This window comes from Scardinius erythrophthalmus, assembly GCF_964197995.2.
Source record: "Scardinius erythrophthalmus genome assembly, chromosome: 1".
Lineage (NCBI taxonomy): Eukaryota > Metazoa > Chordata > Actinopteri > Cypriniformes > Leuciscidae > Scardinius > Scardinius erythrophthalmus.
In genome coordinates, this window is record NC_138221.1 from 74,851,506 (window position 1) to 74,873,075 (window position 21,570).

A 21,570-nucleotide genomic window follows, 5' to 3' on the forward strand; every position below is an offset into this window, starting at 1 on the left:
AAACTGTCAGTTAAGACGTCTCTGCCAGAAGAGAGAGAGGGCCATGAGAGAGGGCCAGAGATTGTATTGTTCACCTTCTACCATGACATTGCCTCTTTCTTTCATACTAAACACACTTGGGACCAACACAATTAGACCTACAGAAGACTCTTCATTTGGCTCCTAGTCTTATCACGCTAGAAAGGGTAGCTAGATTTTGGCATTTGTGAGTAGTGCTTGCCCATGCTAAACTCACCTCCATAATGCTTTGGTATTATGGGTATAATAGGTGGTTGTATGTGGTTGTCATGACATTTCTATGCAGTTATTAAGGTGTTGTGTTGCTATGCAGTCGCTATGGTGTTCTGGGTGGTCAAAAGTGATCCCTGTTTATATGTCTCTGGTCCCTTCTTTAATTTAAGTCTATGGGATGCTCTTCACCCATTATCAAATGCCAGGTTAAAAAACGTAAGCATGTTTCTAATCAACAAGGCGTAATCAATGTGCCGTTCATGTTTGTTGTTGGTTAAGCTTTAGGCTAATGCTTGGGGTCAAGGTTTAACCGTATGCATGACCGGTAATAATAATGGAGCTTTCCTTAGCAACTGTTATAGAGAGATGGCCTTTCTGAGCAGGCACTTTTATTTTCTTGCTTAGACACTGAATGCATCACACAGTTAGTTAGTCTCACTGGGGTTCTGGGGGAATTTAATTGGTTTATTGAATAGGTCTAGATATGCTTCATGATGCATATCCTTATAGGAGACCCCCTTCTGTGAACCTCTAAAACCTCCCCTGTAATTGTTGCTACCGTATGACACGGGCAGTCAAACATTTTGCCTTCTTTGTCACGAGAACACAAGAATCAGTCCTGAAGAACTCTGAACCATCTGCCCGAGTGACTAAACCTCTTTACCTGCGGTGCTGTTGTGTGGGAGCAACCATTTACCAGTGTTTACACACACTTGCCCCGCCCTTCAGTGTTCTCATTTCCCACCTCTCTGTCTCTTTCAACAGTCCTGCTGTCAACTTTAACTTTCTCCCGTTTCCATAATACCCTCTTCAAAGTTATTCCCTTCTCTGGTGTCTCTACAATGTCAGATGGGCACTGAAAACCCAGATCCGCTGCATTTCAACACCGTTTCATATCCCCTCACCTACCGTCGGGCCAGTCCATCAACACAGGAGCACGTCTGCTTATGCTGTCCCTCTTGACCTCGTTCCCCTGGACCTCAGCGCCATCGCTGAGCTCGGATCAGCAGTATTCCCCTGGACCTGAAAGCATTCGCTTCACACCATGAGGCCAGAAACAGCAGCGTAACCCTCCTGGTCTGCTTTAAACCACAATGGGAACCATGTGCTCACGTTTTGTGAGATTGGAGCCCACCATGGAAGAAGCTGTTTCTAATCCCAGTAAAACAGCATGGCATGATGGCTTGTGCGTCCAGTGAAGACCTGCACGATGCCTTTGTTTTTATCATCTATGTGAAGAAAGTCGGTTCTGGACATGTTATGTAACCACGTCATGTCCCATTCTGAAGTATGACCAAATAATGACTCTAATCCTGGATCAAAATATATATTCCCTGTACAATATGATCTTTCAAGTCAAGTCAAGGCACCTTTGAACACAGAAGAGCAGCTTTACAGAGATAACAGGAAAATAATACAACAAAGTTTGTTTCTAGAAGAAAATAGCGTCACAGTCCAGCTTAAGTAAGTTCAGTGATGGTTCATTTTTGTTGAAAAAAAGTTGTCAATTTAGTTCATTTATATATATATATAGCCGCTCTATCGCCCAGCTCTGTTCAGTTCTCATATAATGGTGTCAAACAGGCAGATCAATAATATTGTTGAATATTATGAATATCCCCAACTAAGCAAACCAAAAGTGACCTTACAGTTTAATGTCAACATCTTCTATAAGAAGGAATGGTTCTCCCAACAATGAAAATTCTGATGTTTTCTTGGTTTTGTGTTGTCAAACTCTTTTTTTTTGTTTTCTGTTGAACAGAAGGAGAAACTCAGCTGAATGTTCAAGCTGCTCAAGGTTCAAGGACAAAAAATATAAAGCCATCCATATGAATCTGAATTCTTCATATGGAAATCTTCAGAAGACATACAAAAACTTTGTGTGAGAAACTGACTCAAATATTATTCAGTTAAATTCATTAGTCCTTGGGTTAAATTTCTGCCGTAATTTAAAAATCTATGAATATATTCGAATAATCGAGACATCACAGACCCAAACCTCATTGGGACAACATGCAGTGGAATGTGTTGAGCGGAGTGAACGAGATTGGAGAGTGTGGCGAAGGTTCAGCTAACCCTTTAACGGCTGGATATTGATGGTTGATGATAATGAAAGCACTGACTTTGGGAAAACTGTTGACCTGTCAATATTCCTCCATGTCTGATAGGGGATCATGTCTCTCTGTTGAACTTGGCATCTCTCTCTTGTCTTCTCCTGTAGTCTGTCAGTCTGAAAGATTGCTCTCCTGCTTCTATGTTGTTTAATGTTTGTGTTTTAGCATACAGTCATCTGAAAACGATAGAAGCATGTAAGAGATCACCAGTGGGGTGTACGACATCCAGCCAACAGGAAACACACTCCAGATGAGGAGTCTGTACTGGCTTAGTGTTTTTTGTGGACCAGAACAAACTGTGTGGCCAAAGTAGTAGTATAACTCAGAAAATAAAATTGTAAAAATGTTTTGTTACTGGTTACAACATTATAAGACCACAGACAGGTCCACAAAGATACGTCTGTATAGATGCTGGTCTTAAAGTCCCCCTGTAATCAATCATTTTATCCCTTAAAAGTCATCTTTGATCACCAAAATGACAAATCTTCGAATGTAAAAAATATATTGAATGTAACTCGACACCCTTGCCTCAATTAGTATGCTCGGTTCTATGAATATGCAAATGAGCCCCGCCTCCACTCACTCACTCAGCTCAGAGATCCACTGGTTGACGATCACACGTTGATCTGATTGGTTACAAGGTAGTTTGTGACGTCAGAAACACCAGCGATTTCAAAGCGTGTTTTTGAGACTGTCTTTGGTTCACTGCAGTTTTAAGGAGGAAATACTCAGCAATGGTGTTGACTTATGAACTTACACATGGTTTGTCTTAAAGCAGATTAAAAACACCACATAGACACATAAACAACATTAAAAGCTGGATTTTCAACAACGTTTGGTCATTTTCTGAAGGTTTATTGAGTTTTGTTAGTGTTATAATGCATTTTATACAGCTGTGGTCCTGGATGCTGATTGGTCAATACAGTATTCCAGTATTTTGCCAACTGTGATTTATTATATGTACATTTCTGAAATACATAACTTAGACAGTTACGTCTGATAACAAATTACTCTAAACTGTAATGTGCATTTTCTGTGAAATGATGTGTATTGTGAAAAGCGCTATACAAATAAATGTGAATTGAATTTAACTGAGTTCCTCCCGTAGAAGCCAACTGTTAATCTTAGTTTCCATGTCAGAGAGCGCCAGGATAACATTTAATCAGTTTGTTTCATTAAATAAAGTTTGTGTCCTTCACACAATATGTAATCGTTACAATGCAATAGCCATTTCATAATGCCAAAGGCTAAAATGGCCTTTAGCAGTGGCTATATTCACAAACTCACTCCCAGGGTTTGAGGTGTTGTGGCGTGAGCTGGTGACGACAGGGCTTCTCCGCTTCTTTCACCTGAGGTTGGGAACAGATAGAGGTGAACCGGCTCTTCTGTTCCGGCTCTCTGTCATTAACAGGGCTCTTATCATGGAGGCCGAGCTCTCGCTGTCACCCGCTGAGGGTCACACTGCACCTGTGACCGACCCATGACCCTCCGACCTCACTGTCACACGGCCTCTGATGTTGGTCCAACCCTGGGCGCTGCTCGGATGAACATTACCTAGCCTGGCTCCACTTGAGCTGAAACCACTCTTAAGGTCATTGCACACTGAATCCCAAATTCTCGTCCGAAATGTTCACACGTTAAAACATAAATACGACCATCACGTTTACACACTGCCTCCGAAATTTTCGCCCGTCATAAAAAAATCCGATTGGGTTTGATTTTCTGCGTTTTTCGCATCCGTAGCAAGCGAACGCCAAAGTCAGTTGGTTCAGGTGTGTTCTTTTTAATATGTGGATCCAGGATCGCCAGCGAAGCATCAAACTGAGCCTCTGAAACCTTGAATCTCTCGGGATAATCCCACAGCGAACTCTCCTTCCTCTCTACAATCTCAGGGCTGGATGATGGACCCAATGTTCCCTCTTTCTTTCCCTCTTTTTAAGAAGAGAGAGGACAACACAATCATCCTCACCGCTTGAAGACTCCCTTTTGTATTGCATTAATTAATATGCATTGGACTGAAGGTTTCTGTGCGTGACTTATTGAAAAAAAGGGCCTTTAATCAGGAACTCTTACTGTTTGCATTAGTTGTGTGCACTACTTTGTTTTTTAACTCTTAAAGTCGACATGAAATCAAAATTGACCCTATCTACTTTGTTAGTCTTGTGGTGAACAATTAATCCGTGCAAGTTAAATTTTAATAATGAAGTAAAACCTCTGACTAGCAACTTTGAGTTGTTGTTAGATTAGCGTGTACATTGTAATTGGTTTGGATCAGACTGATGTTATCGTGTTCAGCCACAGGCTCTTCATTGGTTGTTAATCAGAGAGTTTAATGAAGTCTCCTGTAGGTCTGTCGTGTGGTTCCCAGTGCCTGTGTGTGATTAGCATGTCCAGTTTAACCGGCACGCAGGACAGAAGATGATTTATAACATCATCATCCACCAAAGATCGTATCCTCGCTTAATTATTCACCACAGCACGCGCTGAGCTCGTGCGATCACACACAGTGAGTGAAAGATCAATCATTCTGTGTATATCATGACCATGGTGTGTATATTATGTTGCGTCTAATGGAAATTTGCAGTGTGTATTTGTGGGAAGCCTTTAACTCAATGAGAGTCGCTCACCACACACACGTCTGTAGCGTCTCACCAAACTGTGCTGAGGACTGACCGCTGCAACAGGCATCATGACGAAATCAAAACCCTTCGTATTCTCCTCTACTGCTCTGGGACAAAACCCCAATCTGATAATCTCGTCCTGTTTACTCACGAGATCTGGATAATCAGTTGCTTACGGCTGATTCTCAGAGTTAAAACTGCTGTTAGATCAGGTCTCCAGCTCTCGTGGGCATGTTAGCGGCGCCCGCTAACGCTAAAGCCAGCGCTAACACACACTGAGTCGCTGCTAGGCCTGGATGTATTCAGACATGTCTTAAAATATATCGCTAATAAAAATATATTGATATAAGTTTGATTATTTTATTTCTTCATATATTTATTTGTAATTTCTTATGTTTTCAATGTATATATATATTATATTATCCATTTTACATTTTTAAAAATACATTTTGCATTCAACCAAAATGTATTTTATGTCTGGAAATGTATTTTCCCTTTTCTGGAGGTACATTTTCTGATATAGCATGGGTTAGCATTAGCATGGGTTAGCATGGCTTAGCATTAGCATGGGTTAGCATGGATTAGCATTAGCATGGGTTAGCATGGCAGGTTTAGCATCTGGTTCGTTGTTTTTATTTATATATTTAGAAGTCTTTTATATATATTTATATACTTATATATTTACAGCAGTTGAGTGTGAGTTGTATTTAACTGTGTGTGTGTAATGAAAAGAGAGCTCTCTGAACTGTGTTTTCTTCTCTGAACTGTAACGTACAGGAGTGTGTGTGTGTGAAAGAGAGAGAGAGACTGGTGTCAAAACTATTCGTGGGTCACAACAGGAACATTGATACGGTTCCCTTCAGGAACTGTTTAATCACAACACCTTAGAGTAATTAGCATGTTTCACCACTGACACTGGCACAGTAGATGTGTGTGTGCCTGCGAGTCGTGGCACTGCCAGGCTGTACGGTTACTTGTGAAGAGTGTGATAACGCTCGCTCTACAGATGTGTGGGAAACTGAACACCAGCTGTTGTGCAATCGCTAACACTGTTCTTGAGTCAGTTAAACGGGAACCGCACGTGTCCAGACTAGCTCTTTCATATAGTGTGTATGCAGTAGAGTTAAATGTGCCACCAAACAGAGAACTGAGATTGTTTTATTACAGGTTGAACCAGGTGAATCTGATATACAAAAAGTGTTTATGCGTTATTTAGTTGTGAACACCTGATGTCCTGAAAGCACTTCCTCTTGTCGTAAGTGTGAAGCCTGACCCGTGTGTGTGTGATCACAGTATTAGTTATAAGACTGAAGATGAGTGTGTGGTAGCACTGCTGAGGGTCTCGCTGTGGAGGGCAGTGTGTGTGAGTGTGTGAGAGTGTGTGTCTCGCTGTGGAGAGTGTGTGTGATCACAGTATTAGTCTGATGAAGCACTGTAAGACTGAAGATGAGTGTGTGGTAGCACTGCTGAGGGTCTCGCTGTGGAGAGTGTGTGTGTGAGAGTGTGTGTCTCACTACGAGTGTGTGTGATCACAGTATTAGTTATAAGACTGAAGATGAGTGTGTGGTAGCACTGCTGAGGGTCTCGCTGTAGAGAGCAGTGTGTGTGAGAGTGTGTGTGTGTGAGAGTGTGTGTGTGTGACTCAAGGCATACTGCCAGCAGACAGACAGATGAGCTGATGGAGTGATAAGCTCTGGCCCCAGGCACACACACACACACACACACACAGGCAGGTTTGAGCTTCAGGCACGAGGCCCAGACAGGTAGAGGTGGAACGTGACTCCTCACACACACACACACACACACACACACACCAGAACTCGAACCGCCACCCGCTCCTCTCGCCGTCTCCACAGAGACTCCAGCACTGAGGAACAACACTGATGTCATGCTGGGGGTGTGTGTGTGTGTTACCGCAAACATGAGTGAAGTCATGACGGTGACGACATCGGGAACGAGGAGCTTCGCGACACACCAGCATCGGTGTCATCAGGGGTCATCAGGGGTCACCAGGGGTCACAGGTCAAGCACTGATGCTGATTACACCGTCATGTTGTCTTTCTGAATCCAGCTTTCTAGAGCTGTGCCCTTTGGTAGATCCGCTGTTCTCCAGCACGTCTGCTGACAGGGGTGCAAACAGCGCGCTTTTCGGCGCCTCCCGCTTTTTTCACGGCAGTTTGGGTGACTTGTGTGAATCGTGCAGATCCGAAGAGTTTTTTTTAAGGGGAGGGGGGGGGGTGGGGTGAGAGGGTCTGATTATAATTTAACCAACAGTAATTCTGGATTGCGTCCACCAACAAGTAAATAGGAAATAAGCGAATCAGAACACTGCGCGCCAAACCAGCAGTATGTGCGCAAGCGTGAACCTCTAGTGTTTCTGTCTCACTCTGGATCTGCCACTGCATCACATTTCTCTCTGCGTGGCGTGGAGTGTCCGTTTTTATGTCGGCTCTCATGTTAACTGGTTAGAGCTGGTGTTAGAGCACAATGCCTGCGTGACACACACACTTCTCGAGCCGCGCCGAAACCGCGTGCTAGAAATAGAACCGCAACCAACGCCTATTTTTCACGCGACACGCAAGAGTGTTGGAAGCTTTCAGACAAAATAGAAGGCGCAAATACATATCAATAAATTACATTTTGATGCTTGAAAGTTTCTCGGTTTTGACAAATGCATATATAATTGTAATTAAAAAAATAGACCTAATTATCGATTTTCAAATATTGCCCCGTCAATAGGCCTACAGAACGAAATATTCTGTAGCCTATTTTGCCGTCAATACTGCCGGCGTTGTCTTTGCTGTATCAGGCTATATATATTATGTTTAACATCCAAGTGTAGATGGTCTGTCGGCGCACAGAGCCACGCAGTCGCAGACCGCACGTGAAGTTCGTGAACACCGAATTCCCTTTTCTTTCTTATCTATTTGTGTTTGAACAGACATGTGCACGAAAAAATAAGCCAGTGTCCGTCTCAACGAGTTTCCCCGTAAACGCAGTCAAAATAAAACGGATGCGTGTCATTACCGGTATTAGATACGTGCATTCGTCTTAAAGGGACAGCACCCAATATACCTGCAGCTGTTTGTGTCACCAAAGTTAATCAAACAACAAAAGAGAAAGAGAAAAATCACGTTTTGTCAAAAGATAAACTGTATTAATACTTAATACAGTTAATTTACCTGAAAAACATAAAGCACTGCTTTATTTCTCGTGTATTTGTGTTTTATTGTATTTATATTTGTATTTTGTTTATTAGTTTCTATGCAGATGCACTAGGCCTACCCTACACAATTACCCCAATCATCCTAGAATTATTAATTCTTTACAAAAAGAGCTATTCAAATCATCAGGTGAAATTGTTTTCAGGAAGTAGGAGTAAAGCAAGAAGAAGAAGTGCAAGATAGTTTTTCTAAATGTCATTTGACTCTATGTGCCTATAGGGGTGGGTTGGGGATGGTGGCAATGTAGTATCTGGATATTTGCAGCGGGGCGAGGGCTTCGATTACCTCTCTCTTTTTTGACCATACATGCGTTTGCACCCCTGTGCTGAGGAGTAGTCACGCTCTGGACACCTCTCCTTCAGATCACAGGCAGAACCATCTTCACACACTCCTTTAATCAGCACACGTCTTCTGTCCATCATCTCTCCTCAATAACAGAGACATAACAGAGCAGAGCGGGAGGATCTCTAATTCTCATCAGATCATTATTATTGGTTTATGTCTTAATCTTACATAAGAAATATGATGACTAGCACTTTATCTGAAATTAGTTTTATTTTTCTCTGACATCATCTTATTTTTAACGTCTTCAACCACCATTCAGATAGAGACTTTTGACCTTCCAGTTGAGTCCATATTGATAAAATCTTTAAAAAAAAGTTTATATTGTTTGTTTGAACTCAAACAAAGTTGATTCAGTTGATTCAGCCTTTGATGCAGTTCTGTCTGTTGTGTTATTATGGAGCTGTTTTATTAATATCTGAGACTCTCAAACTGAACTGAACATGTTTTCTGTCTGTTTCCACAGTATATCTGCAGACCGGTGGACGAGTGTGACGGGAACACCGGGGATTGGGGGACTGGACAGATATATGTGGATGTAAGACATTGGTCTGCTGTTGTGCCCTGCTCTGGACTGTTCTCTACTGTACCGTGGGTCAGGACACTGCTCCAGCGATGCTAACATGCACTGTATAATCACTGCTGACCATATCTCTCATATATACCCTACTGTTAAGGTCAGTAAGAATGGTTTATTTTGGTTTTTGGGGGAAAGAAATAAAAGAAATCAATACTTTTATTCATCACGGATGAGTTACACTGATCAAAAGTTACAGTAAAGGCATTTATAATGTTACAGAAGATTCTATTTTAAATAAATGCTGTTCTTTTGAACTTTATATTCATCAAAGAATCCTGAAAACAATTTTCAACACTGATAATAATATTAATGAATGTTTGATCATCAAATCCTCATATTAGAGTGATTTCTGAAGAATCATGTGACACTGAAGACTGGAGTAATGATGCTGAACATTCAGCTTTGATCACTGGAATAAATTACACTTTAAAATAAACTGTAATAATATTACTAATTTTGTTTGTTTGTTTGTATTTTTAATCAAATAAATGCAGCCTTAGAGCCTTAGAGTGAGCAGAAGAGACTTCTTTTAAAAACATTAAAAATCTTCCCGATCCAAACATTTTGACTGGTAGTGTGCATAATATCTACAGCCCGTTCTCATCCTAGGGCGTCATATACTGATGCTTTTGACATTTCGTCGACATCGAACGCACATGGCACCCTTTAGCGTCAATATGAGACGCAGATAGATATGGGCCAGAAGGCGCCTCCTAGCGGTCTAACCCTAACCCTACACCAGACCTAAACCTACCCGTAACCGAACAAAGCTCTGTGCGTGTCATACTGACGCTAAAGGGTGCCATGTGCGTTCGATGATCAAAAGGGTCAGTATATGACGCCCTAGGATGAGAATGCGTTGAATATCTAGCCAGCGTGCAGCATCCACCTGCAGATGAGAGAGAGAGCGTGACAGAGAGAATGCAGTGGACGAGGATTGATAAGGGTCAGGACAGCTTCTCTCTACAAGAAGGTCATGGGTTTTTAATGACCACAGAGAGTCCGGACCTCAGTTTAATGTCTCCAAAGGACAGTGTATTCTTATTGACTATGCCTGAATTATCTTAAACATGCAGATTGTTGTTAGTGCGTTTAATTAGCATTCCAAGAGCATTTTTGGTCTCATCTCATAAAATAAAATCATTTACAGTGTTTCAATTGACAAGATTAACACTGATTTTGATGTGCATACGACTGTATCACAAGGAAAAGATGACACAAAAGGTTAGTCTTGACATCATGTGCAAAGGCCATGAGCTTCTGTGTGTAGTGTGAGCTGGGCCTGAACGTGTCCTCAGGCGTTGCTGGAAGCTCTTGAGACGGCCACTTCAGAGGTAATATCACTCTCTCAGTTCTCAGAACCAGCGCCTGTCAACTACTGTGAGTTGCATGACTCAGAATTTCTGACTAATGGCATGTTTGCGTAGATACATCAAAACCAGAAACAAATGGAAGAGCCAATGACGTCACAGAAGCAAATAAAGACATTTAAAGCTGCTTCCAGCGGCTGACAGGGAACGGCGGTGCGTGTATGAATGCGGACGCACGTTTGTTTAGAGAACGGCTCACACTCGGCACTCTGACCTTTGAATCGTGCCCGCTGTAGATGGCAGAGAGAAGCCTGTCTCCTCTCCTCACCCACAGCCCAACTCCCTTCAGTGGAAAAGATTACGTCCGTGGCATAACATGTGGTTGCACTTAAGCGTGCAGAAGGAGCAGGACTTGGGAATCGGAGGCTGGTAGGGACGTGATGTTAGAGGCCTGATTCTGGGGCGGCTCCAGGGCTGTTTGTGGCACTCTGTGGACTCTTGTAAAGCGCACTGCTAGGTGTGTGAGGTGGAGATCTGCCCTGCCAGCCTCACAGTGCCAGGGAAACGAGAACAGGGTCAGAACAGTCTGTCCAATGCAACAGATAGTGGAGAACAACAGGACAGAATCAGACGTGCTAACAGCAGAACATTCAGCAATGCTTCACTCATGATTTGATGCTTCAAATCTGCCGAGGTGGAGTGTAGATTTGGTCATTTTAGGTTTCAAAAGGGTGCTCATGTTCACTTTGGGGTCACTATGATCCCTCGATGAGCACTTCTGCCAACCCCTGGCAAACCTCTGCTCGTTATTCAACGGCACCGTGAGGTAGAGCCACGGCCGCGGGACAAGGTTTGGATTGCTGATATGTGCATGCGGAGCGGGAGAGAGAAATGAGCCGTGGGCTCCTGCACAATAGAATTATCTAATAATAACCGCACGCAGAAGTCTGTAACTGGAGATCTGAAGCATCGTGTGCGTGGAAATTGGGAAAAATAGCCTATAGTAACCGGACCGGGACTGGAGAATCAGCGTAGACCTCTTCCTACGGGCTTCGGCAGGCGGGAGCGGGAGAAAATCGAACTTATTTTTGGCGGAAGTGGTACATAATCTTATGGGATTGAAGAATCCCTCCCACGCAGAACTCGACCGTGAGGACTTAGGGTGCTATTAGGGACAGGGCCGTAAAACCTGTTTCAAGGTTTAAATAAACAACCAGAACGCATTATAAGTTTCTGTTTTCTGTTGGCGGACCCTAAGTTAATAACTAATGATCTTAGCAACGGAAGTGAATCAATCAAAAACTAACTTTATCTGGATAATAACTTTATTCTTGATTTCCTATTATTACTGTAAAGCTGCTTTGAAACAATCTATACCAGCAAGTACTAGTAAGTATCAGAAGTAAAGAGTCTCAGAAATAATCCCTTCCAATCAACAACACATACCTATTTATTAATAAACAGTGAATAATCAACGCCCCTGTCAGCGTTCAGGACAGAAGTGCAGTCTTCCTCAGGTGATTAGCAGTAGTGCGGATGATTTGGTATTGGTTATTTGATTCTCAAATAGGGCGTTATTTGAGGGGACAGCCATTTGTAGTGGTGTCCGAAAACACAGTGGACGTTACTGAGTGCACTCATTCAATCCCACATTGCACTGCAATAATGAGTGGACAACTGATGTACGCTCTGAATTCGCTCACTCCTTTTCATTCATGCCTTTAAGTGAACAGTTTAAGTGAACGACTAACATAGGGAATAGTGAACATGTGTTTAGGGGGTGATTTCAGATTCACTCTCTGTCTTAGTAAGAGGCGTTGGTGCAGTTTTCCCAGAGCACGAGATCATGGGCAGCACTGATTTAAGTAAGGGGAACGACTTCTCGTGATATCTCTCCAGTGCTTTTTTGATTGTTTGTTTGATTGTTTGCTTTGAACTCTCAACAAAGACATGAAATATCCAACAAAAAGGCAAAAAGGAAAGATTTGCAACTCCTCATCGCTGCTAAAACTGTCTCTTCAGTCCGGATTTATCTCTGGCCGGCTCCATAGCGGTAGAACAGGAGCAGCCAAAAACTCTCTCAGGATCCGCTGGGAGCAGCCGGCCTGTGCTCTCTCTCTCTCTCTCCCTCTCTCTCTCCGCAGCGATCCTATCGGACATGGCAGCGTCCCAGCGCTCACTGCCGCATGTTGACAGTGCCATTACAGCAGATCAGCCGGGATGCCGAGGCTCACTGAAGGGATTTGTTGCCACTGAGAATGTAAGCTGGATTTATGAATCATTTTTCCACTGATGTGAAATCACCAGTAGAAGTGGAGGAAGCCAGCTGATCCAAGCCAACGGCTCTCAACTAACTCTCTCTTCAGACCTTCGTTTGAGACTTTTGCTGTGAAGTAGCGCTGGAAAGGCTGAAATTCGAGGACAGATTTATGGAGATTTGAGGAAGAGGCCTTTCTCTCGTCTCCAGTGTGGAAACGCTGAAGCATCCCATCAGTTAACGGCTGTCGAGATCCTCAGTGAGACGGGCAGTGTGAACTGAACCAGCACCCGTGACGCAAACCTCACGACAAAACCCTGAGACATGACACGACACACACATGAACTGACGCCTTTATTCATCCGAGCTTCAGGTTTGGTGGCAGAATGAACAGACCCAACGAGTCTCAGCAGCGAGTGTGAAAAACCCTCTCATTACGCATGGCCTCCGGCTGCAGGGAGGACAGGTAGGAGCTCGCTAGAAGAAAACCAGCACAGTGCCACCAAGTCCAAACGCATCTCTGCGGATATAAAGAATATAAAGAGGCCCAGATCTCAGATATTCTGGAAACATCTTCACCTCATCCTGAATTAGACACTGCAGTCTTCAGGCACACATTACAGGAAATGAGTCGAGCTGCCTCAAACCATCTGACAAACTTTGGCAATAACGTGCCAATAACATTTATGCTTTCCATTTCTAGGCGCAAAAATGGAAGTCTGCTACAATTTCACCTTAAATAAGAAACATATTAGGGCTCTAATGAAGTTTGCAGAGATGGAATAGAAAATACAGCGCAGCTCTGAGAACATTAGGCCAGTTTCACACCACATGCAAAAATCAGTGTGTAAAATACAGCGAGCGACTCAAATATTAATTTAAAAAGGCATCGTTAGAGCTTGAGACATCGTTAGAGCTATTAGACAAACACATAGTGTAGTAAAGCTGGCTGATTTAAGCAGTTCATAGTTGTGGGCTTTCAGTTTCCACTGCATTTAGATGTAAAAGTCATCTCCCTTCTCATATAAATAAGATTTGTTGATGATAAAGTTTGCAGTAATTCTCAGTGGCCGAATCCAGATGAACGTTTTCTAATTTATATCAGTTATTAATTCAAAGAAATACTTCATAACTCACTTTAGGGTACGTTTACACGACAGCGATATGCTTAATTCAGAGAAGTTTTTCCTTTACGTTGAAACGGTGTCGTGTAAACAGCCCCTTACTTCCTATCTAGAACTCCAGTGTGTTTTGCAGTCATGCTGCCATTTGGTTTATGTGTGCATCTAAGATGTGCACCAGCAGACGGGATTGTCCCTGCAAAAAATACCCCATCAGGCTTTGCTCGACTGCGTGAATACCCTGAACTGATGCCTTGACTGCACAGTTATGAAACTCAAGATAGCATGAACATGTTTATCTCATTCAGAAGCTGATGTGGTGACATTCCACATAAACGTGTCCTCTGTTTGAACCGCGATCTTCACATCAGAGCGAGGGGAAAACAGCCCTCATGGCACCAGGACAATTCAACACATCCACAGACAAGAGACTATTTGTCTGAGACTGAAACATGACACTTCATATGTAGAGAGAATGTCTTGCTGTCTGTCTGTCCGTCTGTCGGTCTTGCTTTTTCCTTTCTTGAAAAGATTTACAAACACAGGCTCCTTCATGTCTGAGAGGTGTTATAAATGCTACGAGTTGATTGACAGCTACAGTTTGAAGTAAGTGTAGAGTACGAGGTAATTTGCTTCCTTCCTTCGTGCTCATCAGTAGCCGCATTTCTTCATCCAGAGAATAAGAGCTAGTCTGCTAGGACAAAGCAGAACACCTCAGCTTCATGGAAATACTGTATCATATCTCTCAAGTGCCAATGAAATCAATATCTCCTCTTCTAACAAAAATCCAAAACGATTGGTGGTTGTGTTTCCAGGACAGGTCTCCGTCCACACTACACACACGCAATGATCCAGAAGACACAATCAGGTAGCGAATGTGGGCAGTCACGCAGTCTCCGTTTTGGTCCGTCTACACTGAAATGCAACTAAGACGGGGTCCGCAAGAAGTCTCAGTTTTTGAGGGAGGAAAACTCTGGAGTATTGTGGACGTCAGGTGTAGCCTTAGTGAAAGTTATGCGTTTTAAAAAGGAAACACACTGGTGTAAAAGAGCCTAAGTCTAAGGGATTTTCCAGTCTGTAAGTGTGACTGCTTACAAAAGTAATTGTACACCTCTCCACAATAAGACACATGATTTGAGGTGTAATTCATGTCTGTTGCACAAACGGCGGTTATGTAATGAAATGTAGTACTAAGGGTTATTGCTTTGAGCAATCGCCACCAGTTCTGAAGCCCAAAGTATACTTTGGTTTTTACGTGAGAGTCCGGGTGATTTTTGTAACCGCGCATACACACAAGGTCTCACATGCGTATTGAATTTGATTTGCACTAATCAGTTGTTCAACAAAACATCGGAGACTGAAACAACAACAGACGCAACAAGTGTTTGTTTAGGGTTATGCAACTTCAGTTTAAAAGAGTACAAAGACATTTTTATTGGTCATAACTGGAGAAAAACAGATGATGGAAGGTGAAAAACAAAGATGAAGCTTTCTAGAGCGCATATGTCGACCGACTGTGTTCGACCGCGATATCAAATGGAGTGTACTTTGAGAGGCTACGCGTTTGTACGCATACATTAGCATACACGTTAAACAGAAGTATACTTTGGGCTGCAGTATGGGAAATAAATAATAATAGTGAAGCTAGTGAAAAAATGTGTTTATCAATAATCAAATTGCTTGGAAGCTGGATTGGAAACTAAGAGTGTGTCATGAGTGTGATCTGCATTAAATTCCTGCGCAGAAACGCTGTCTCGTGACCCCGTACAGGAGACACACACAGACAGCACAGGTGAATAATGATGTAGAGAGTGATGGGACGGTCATTACTCTGTATAGATCCCATATGTGAGTCGCTTCCCATGCTGACATTGAGGTGTTGTAAGCTGGTGGTGTCAGTACATCACTGTGCCATTACCCAGCATGCAGTGCACAGAGGTCAGCAAAGGCAACATGAGAGCCCCAGTGCTGGAATCTTTTGAGATGCTTTAAGAAAACAGTCAAATTAGGACATCCAGCTAAATGGTGGATGTGTAGATACTTAGCTAAGTGTGTTTCCCATCGATGGCACAGGCACATCACAGAACTCCTGCTAGGCTGGTGTTACGCTTGGGCCGCGACTGGGTTGTGTCTTTAGCAGGTTCTTCACTCCCTTCATCTGAGAAGCAGACAGTGGCAAAAAAAAGGTTCTTGAAAGACCGACTCGCCGAACTATGCTGATGAACAATGCTTTCGGGTAATCGCTTCATCAGCATCTGTCAAAACTGTCTCGCTTTGGAAACTTTGATTCTGAAACCCAGAGCTAATTGAGTCAAACCTCATCAGCAATACCTGATGTAACATTACCCACAGAAAGAGAGTGAGATCTTTCTGTTTGCGCTCTTTAAAACTTCACACAAAGGGAATTGCACAATGTTCTTTGCCAACCGGTTGGACAGTCAATAAAGGATTAGTGGAGCGAAGACATGAAACCAAACAGGCTTATTCAAGGTATTTAATCCATTCAGTCATCGTTCGATGAGATTCTGCGCTATTGTAATCGAGTAAAGATCAAATGAACGAATGCACGACTGGTTTGGACAGAGGTGGCTTCAGGTACACGCTGAGCTACAGTGGGATTATCTGCAGCTCGTACCAGATGCCGTCATGATGAATCAAAGTTGAAATCCACTGTGTCCTCAATGGATGTCCTCTGGAAACATGTTCTCCAGTGCCACCACTCGTGTGCCGGTGAACAGGGGACTATAACACGTGTGTACGTGCTCGAGCTGAAGTAGCACAGGGATGGGGCTGAGGAGAGGAGAGGACATCGAGACCTCACAAGGGGATGTTTGCACAGTAAGTGCACTAGCGTAACACAGCACTTCACGCATCAGGGACGCAGGGTTTAGAAAGAAAAAGGTACACAAGATTTGGGGCAAGTCTCCTTGATGCATATGAAAGAAAAATAACAAAGGAAAACCTCAAGTTCTCTCTCTTATATGTTACTGTTTGTCAGAATGTCTCAAACGGTGCCGAGATCCCAAAGTCTGCAGTCAGATACCTCAATATTCTCCCAATATATCTACTGTATATATGAGCTATGATATCCACATTAGCCTCTTCTAGCTCTTGCCGCATGTGAACATGTCTTTAAGAGGAGCCTCTGAATGATGAATGATATGACCAGCATGGGGTGCTGAATGCTGGTCCACCAGCCTGGATGAGTGATGCTGGTTAATCCTGGATTTTCCAGCAGGGATAGATGGATGTGTGCGGACTGCAGAACTCCATTCGTTCTCCTGTGAAAGAGCATTACCGTTACCGTCCTCTGGGAAGACATGCAGATCAACCAGATGAAGCTGGATAATATTCTGAATGTCCAGATCCAATCTGACCTCTGACCTGTAATGCTCCTGGATCATTATCATACACTGTACACTCGTTGGCCAGAGGAGAACTGAGCGACTGAGTCTGGGTTCTCCCGAGGTTTATTCTCCATTCTGTCACTGATGGAGTTTTGGTTCCTTGCCACTGTTGCCTTTGCTGGCTTCTGGCTTGCTTAGTTGGGGACATTTAATGTTCAACAATATTATTGATCTCCTGCATTGACACCATTACATGAGAACTGAACTGAGCTGGACGATGACACCACTGTTTACTCCAGAGCGGCTGTATATATATATATATAAAAATGATCTAAATGAATAACTTTCTTACAACAAAAATGAACCATCACTGAACTCACTTAAGCTGGACTGCGACTTCTAGGCTTCTAGACTTCTTCTAGAAACAAATATTGTTGCATTATTGTCCTGTTATCTCTGTAAAGCTGCTGTGAAACACTCTGTGTTGTAAAGAGCGCTGTATAGATAAAGGAGACTTGACTTTCCCTTTATCAGGCCACCAGCTCCAGACTGCCTTTAGCACTCCTCCATGACATCACTCTTTCCAAAGCCACTATCACTGTCATTACCCACAACCCTCAGCGGCAGCGTGATCATCTAGGTGGGAATAAGGCCTGTGATTATCTGCAAGCAATTTGCTCGCTCACAAGTTTCTACAGCGTTCAGAAGGCTGTGTACAGACATGTCATCCGCTATCCCACTCGGCAACCCGGAAAACACCAAAAACACACTCGTCAAAGCGGGACGACACAGGCAACGCCGCGCACCGACGCTCAGCTAATGCCACAGTTATTCTGTGATATCACTGTAACGCAGGTCTGCTGATCTCCAGATATAAGCGCTCAGTCGTGAGTCATCCTCCAGCAGACAGACTCTTATCAGAAGCCTTACAGAGCCATCAGACTGGGGTTTATCTAGACCCCGGCCCGGTGCCGGCCTATCGCTGCAGCTCCTGTGTTCTTACTCAACCAGTCACCAGCTCGTCTACCTGCCGTTGCCTCACAGAAGCAGAGTCTTGTCTGCACAGGTGAATGAGATCATGACAGCAGCTCAGCCGAGGAAACATGATGATTGCAGCTGGAGGCCTTCGCTGACAAACTGAAGACACACACACACACCTACCACACACTTATGAAACTCGCTGGAGACGAGGTGCAACCCACTTTAAAATGAGCTTGATTTTATTATGAATGTCATTTTAAGACGACAGGTAGATCACTGAAGATTGAAGACCAAGCGAACCTCCTCTTTACTGCTAGTTACAGGCCCGAGTATTTATTATTTGCTTTCAGCTTTGTTTTTACTCCACTACTGTAGTCGAGTGTCACGACATTAGCTCAGCAACATTCGTTTATCCACAGCACACTGTGGCAGTATCATGCTATAGTAATACAGCAATACTTTGATACCAGATGAATACCATATTCACACAACATGGTATTTATTACTGTAGATTAAGGTTTTTCAAAGCATGTCCAATTACCCCTGGAATTGCAATGGCGCTTTTTGGCTCCTTTTGTATCAGTGAGAGATGACGAAGTGTATAATTGTCTCGCACACCAGTTTCAATGATAATGAATGTGATGTGGAGATAAGATAAGGGCTGAGGAGGAAACGGTTCGAACGTCCACATGAACTGAGTAATGTCGGACGTTTGCGAGTGTTGAGGGGTTGAGTGTGTTTGCAGACAGGGCTGAGATGCGAAAGAATGAAACAAAACATGAAAAACGAGAAACCTCACCTGTGGCACGGCTGAAAAAACCCTGAAAAAAACATGAAAACTTCCTCTCGTTCCTTAAGCAAACACATTGATCTCGGGCGTAGAGACTTCTGCATAGTTCAAAGGGTGCATGTGTGTGTTTAAGTCTTAGCATGTGTGTGTGCGCATGAGTTGGCATGCTCATAAATTACTGATCAAATGCCAGTGAGTGTGTGTGTGTGTGTGTATGGGAGAGTGGCTGTAGAACTCTGCATTATAAATCTAATCCCAAAAGAAAATCTGAGTGTGTGTGTGTCATGCTTTAATAAAATAGTAAATATATTTTTTTCTCTTCGATATGCTAATATTATGAGAGTTCCCAACGGCCCGCATGACATCAGCTTCACACTGGCTAAGGACATCGTAAACATGCCAAGGTTTCTGGAAGGATTTTTAGGGTTATATGTACAGCTAATTCAACTGGCTCAGTATAAAACAACTGCGGCAAAGTCCACACCATATACAAATAAGATGTGTGTGTGTGTGTGTGTGTAGGCCGATTATCTCCAGCATTAGCAGTAAGCGGGTGGCATGGCGGGTGGTGGTGGTGGTGTTAGCCTGTGACAGCCTCCAGACCGCAGCACACACACACACACACACACACACACACCACCTGACCGGTTTGGCAGGAGACTTCATCCACGTCAGACCACACAAGAAAACATAGGCTCTGCTACATTAAGCAAAATTGCTTCATGGTCCAAACTAGAGCAGAATCATAGTCTATACAAGTACACACACACACACACACACACACACACGAGAATATGTGAGGGACTCAGTTGCACTGGTGCTGGTGGGAGAAACACACACAGATCCGGATCATCTCTCAGTGTTTTGCAGGACTGTCTGCTCCTGACGGAAAACACAATAACATGATTTTAATTGACATTCATTTTACGTTGTTACTTCTCATGCAGTTTTACTTTCTGAATTCATTTGACATTTTATTTTTACTTTTTGTGTATTTTGAACGACTCGTCATGATCATTTTAACAATTCGTTTAATAATTCATAATATTTTTTGTAACGGCCCATTAAACAAATAAAACTTCTGATCAAGTCTAGCTATAATTAATCTAACTATATGTTGTTTTCTTTATTTGTCATAATTACATATCTTTACTTGTAACTACTTCCTACGTATGTAAGCTGGTTTGCATCCATGCAATATTGTGAAAAGTGCTATAGAAATAAATTTGAATTGACTGTCGAGTTCACGCGCGTGATCGTAGGTAACTAAACCTATGCGCGTGAACTCGACAATCGACTACTATGGACTTCGACCTAAAACAGGATGTAAATACAGGTATGTGCGCTGGCTGAATAAACATCATTTTTATTCATATCTTTCACATCTACTGTAGTCAGATTCACCCGTGTTCACTCAGAAGGAATCACTCACATTTTCTGTGCACTTGTAATGACACATCAAGGATGTTAAGAGGCTAAAAGCAGGTTTAGTACTTGCCCCATTGAAGTCAACAGGGTGCACATTTTAAAAAGAGGATAACACGGTGTAGGCAACACCGATTTTTGTCGTTGTTCTCTGTATTGACAGCACTCCAAATGTACAAAAAAATGAGCTCAATGTTAAAATTGACCAGAGTTCTCCTTTAGGTATATTAAGCACAAAATTACTTGATCCAATTTAGCAGACTTTAAGTATATAAGTATATAAGTATATATTTAGTATACCAAAAGAACAATTACAGGGTTTTTATATTAAGTACATACATATGTACATGTATTTATAGTATACTTAGCATAAGTATGTTTTAGTATATTTATTATTCACTAGGGTATGCACAATCATAATCCATATAACATAAATGTAATAAACTCGTATTATTATTAAGCAGCAAAAGACAGGCAATGCTGTCTCAAACTCTATCACTATATTCAGGGGGAGTGGCTTAAGTGCACCATACACATGATGTCCTGTACTCACAGCTCATTGGTCCGGTTTGGGTTTGCGATCTCTAACCCAGAATGAAACCTGCTCCAGAGGTCCATTATTTCTATAGCATTTTACATCCCTTATTTCAGTTCAACAATACTTGTCTTCGAGATGATCTCCTCCTGTTTACCTGGGTGGTTCTAGGCTTGAGTAAAGTTTAAAGTGGACTAGACTAGCTTTAAAGTTTAAAGACTAGCCTCACATTCACTGCCCTAATGTAAACTACAGTCACAGAAAACACATAGAGAGGTGCGTGGCGGTGGTGGAATAACCGATCCAGTCCAATTAATACACACATGCACCAGGTTCCAGCAAACAAGCAATATGTGAACCTGGCAGATACTGAAATGTTAGAAGCTCTTCAAGACTCTTTAGGACTGAGAACATTTGGCATGTGAAGTCTGACTGCTGCACTTTCCCCATAATAATGATCATTGCTTCTCCAAAGCGTCATTCCGGCTGTTATTACTGGTGTGCTAATGATCTCGAACCCCAAGACTTCACACTCATGCTCAGATCCAGTCTGTGACAGCCCGAAACAAGCCCTAACACTGACCTAGGGATCGCTTCCCGGATCCCTCCACTCCAGGAGCCCATCTGTGGAGGAAAGCTGAGGGGAAACTCACAAACGATATTCTTCATTAAGAGCACACCGAGTGTGAAGA

At 42.8% G+C, this 21,570-nt stretch overlaps 1 long non-coding RNA gene across 2 annotated transcripts in view; it reads left to right on the forward strand.

Annotated features, from left to right (window-relative positions):
• Positions 1–21,570, forward strand: part of LOC308690752 — a 133,307-nt gene that overhangs the window by 93,430 nt on the left and 18,307 nt on the right. Inside the window, exon 3 of one of the 2 annotated variants that reach the window (XR_014030181.1) lies at positions 8,999–9,563. This is a non-coding gene — a long non-coding RNA (uncharacterized lncRNA). Of the gene's footprint in view, positions 1–8,998; positions 9,564–21,570 lie in introns of those variants that run through there. The other variant, XR_014030182.1, reaches the window with a different exon arrangement.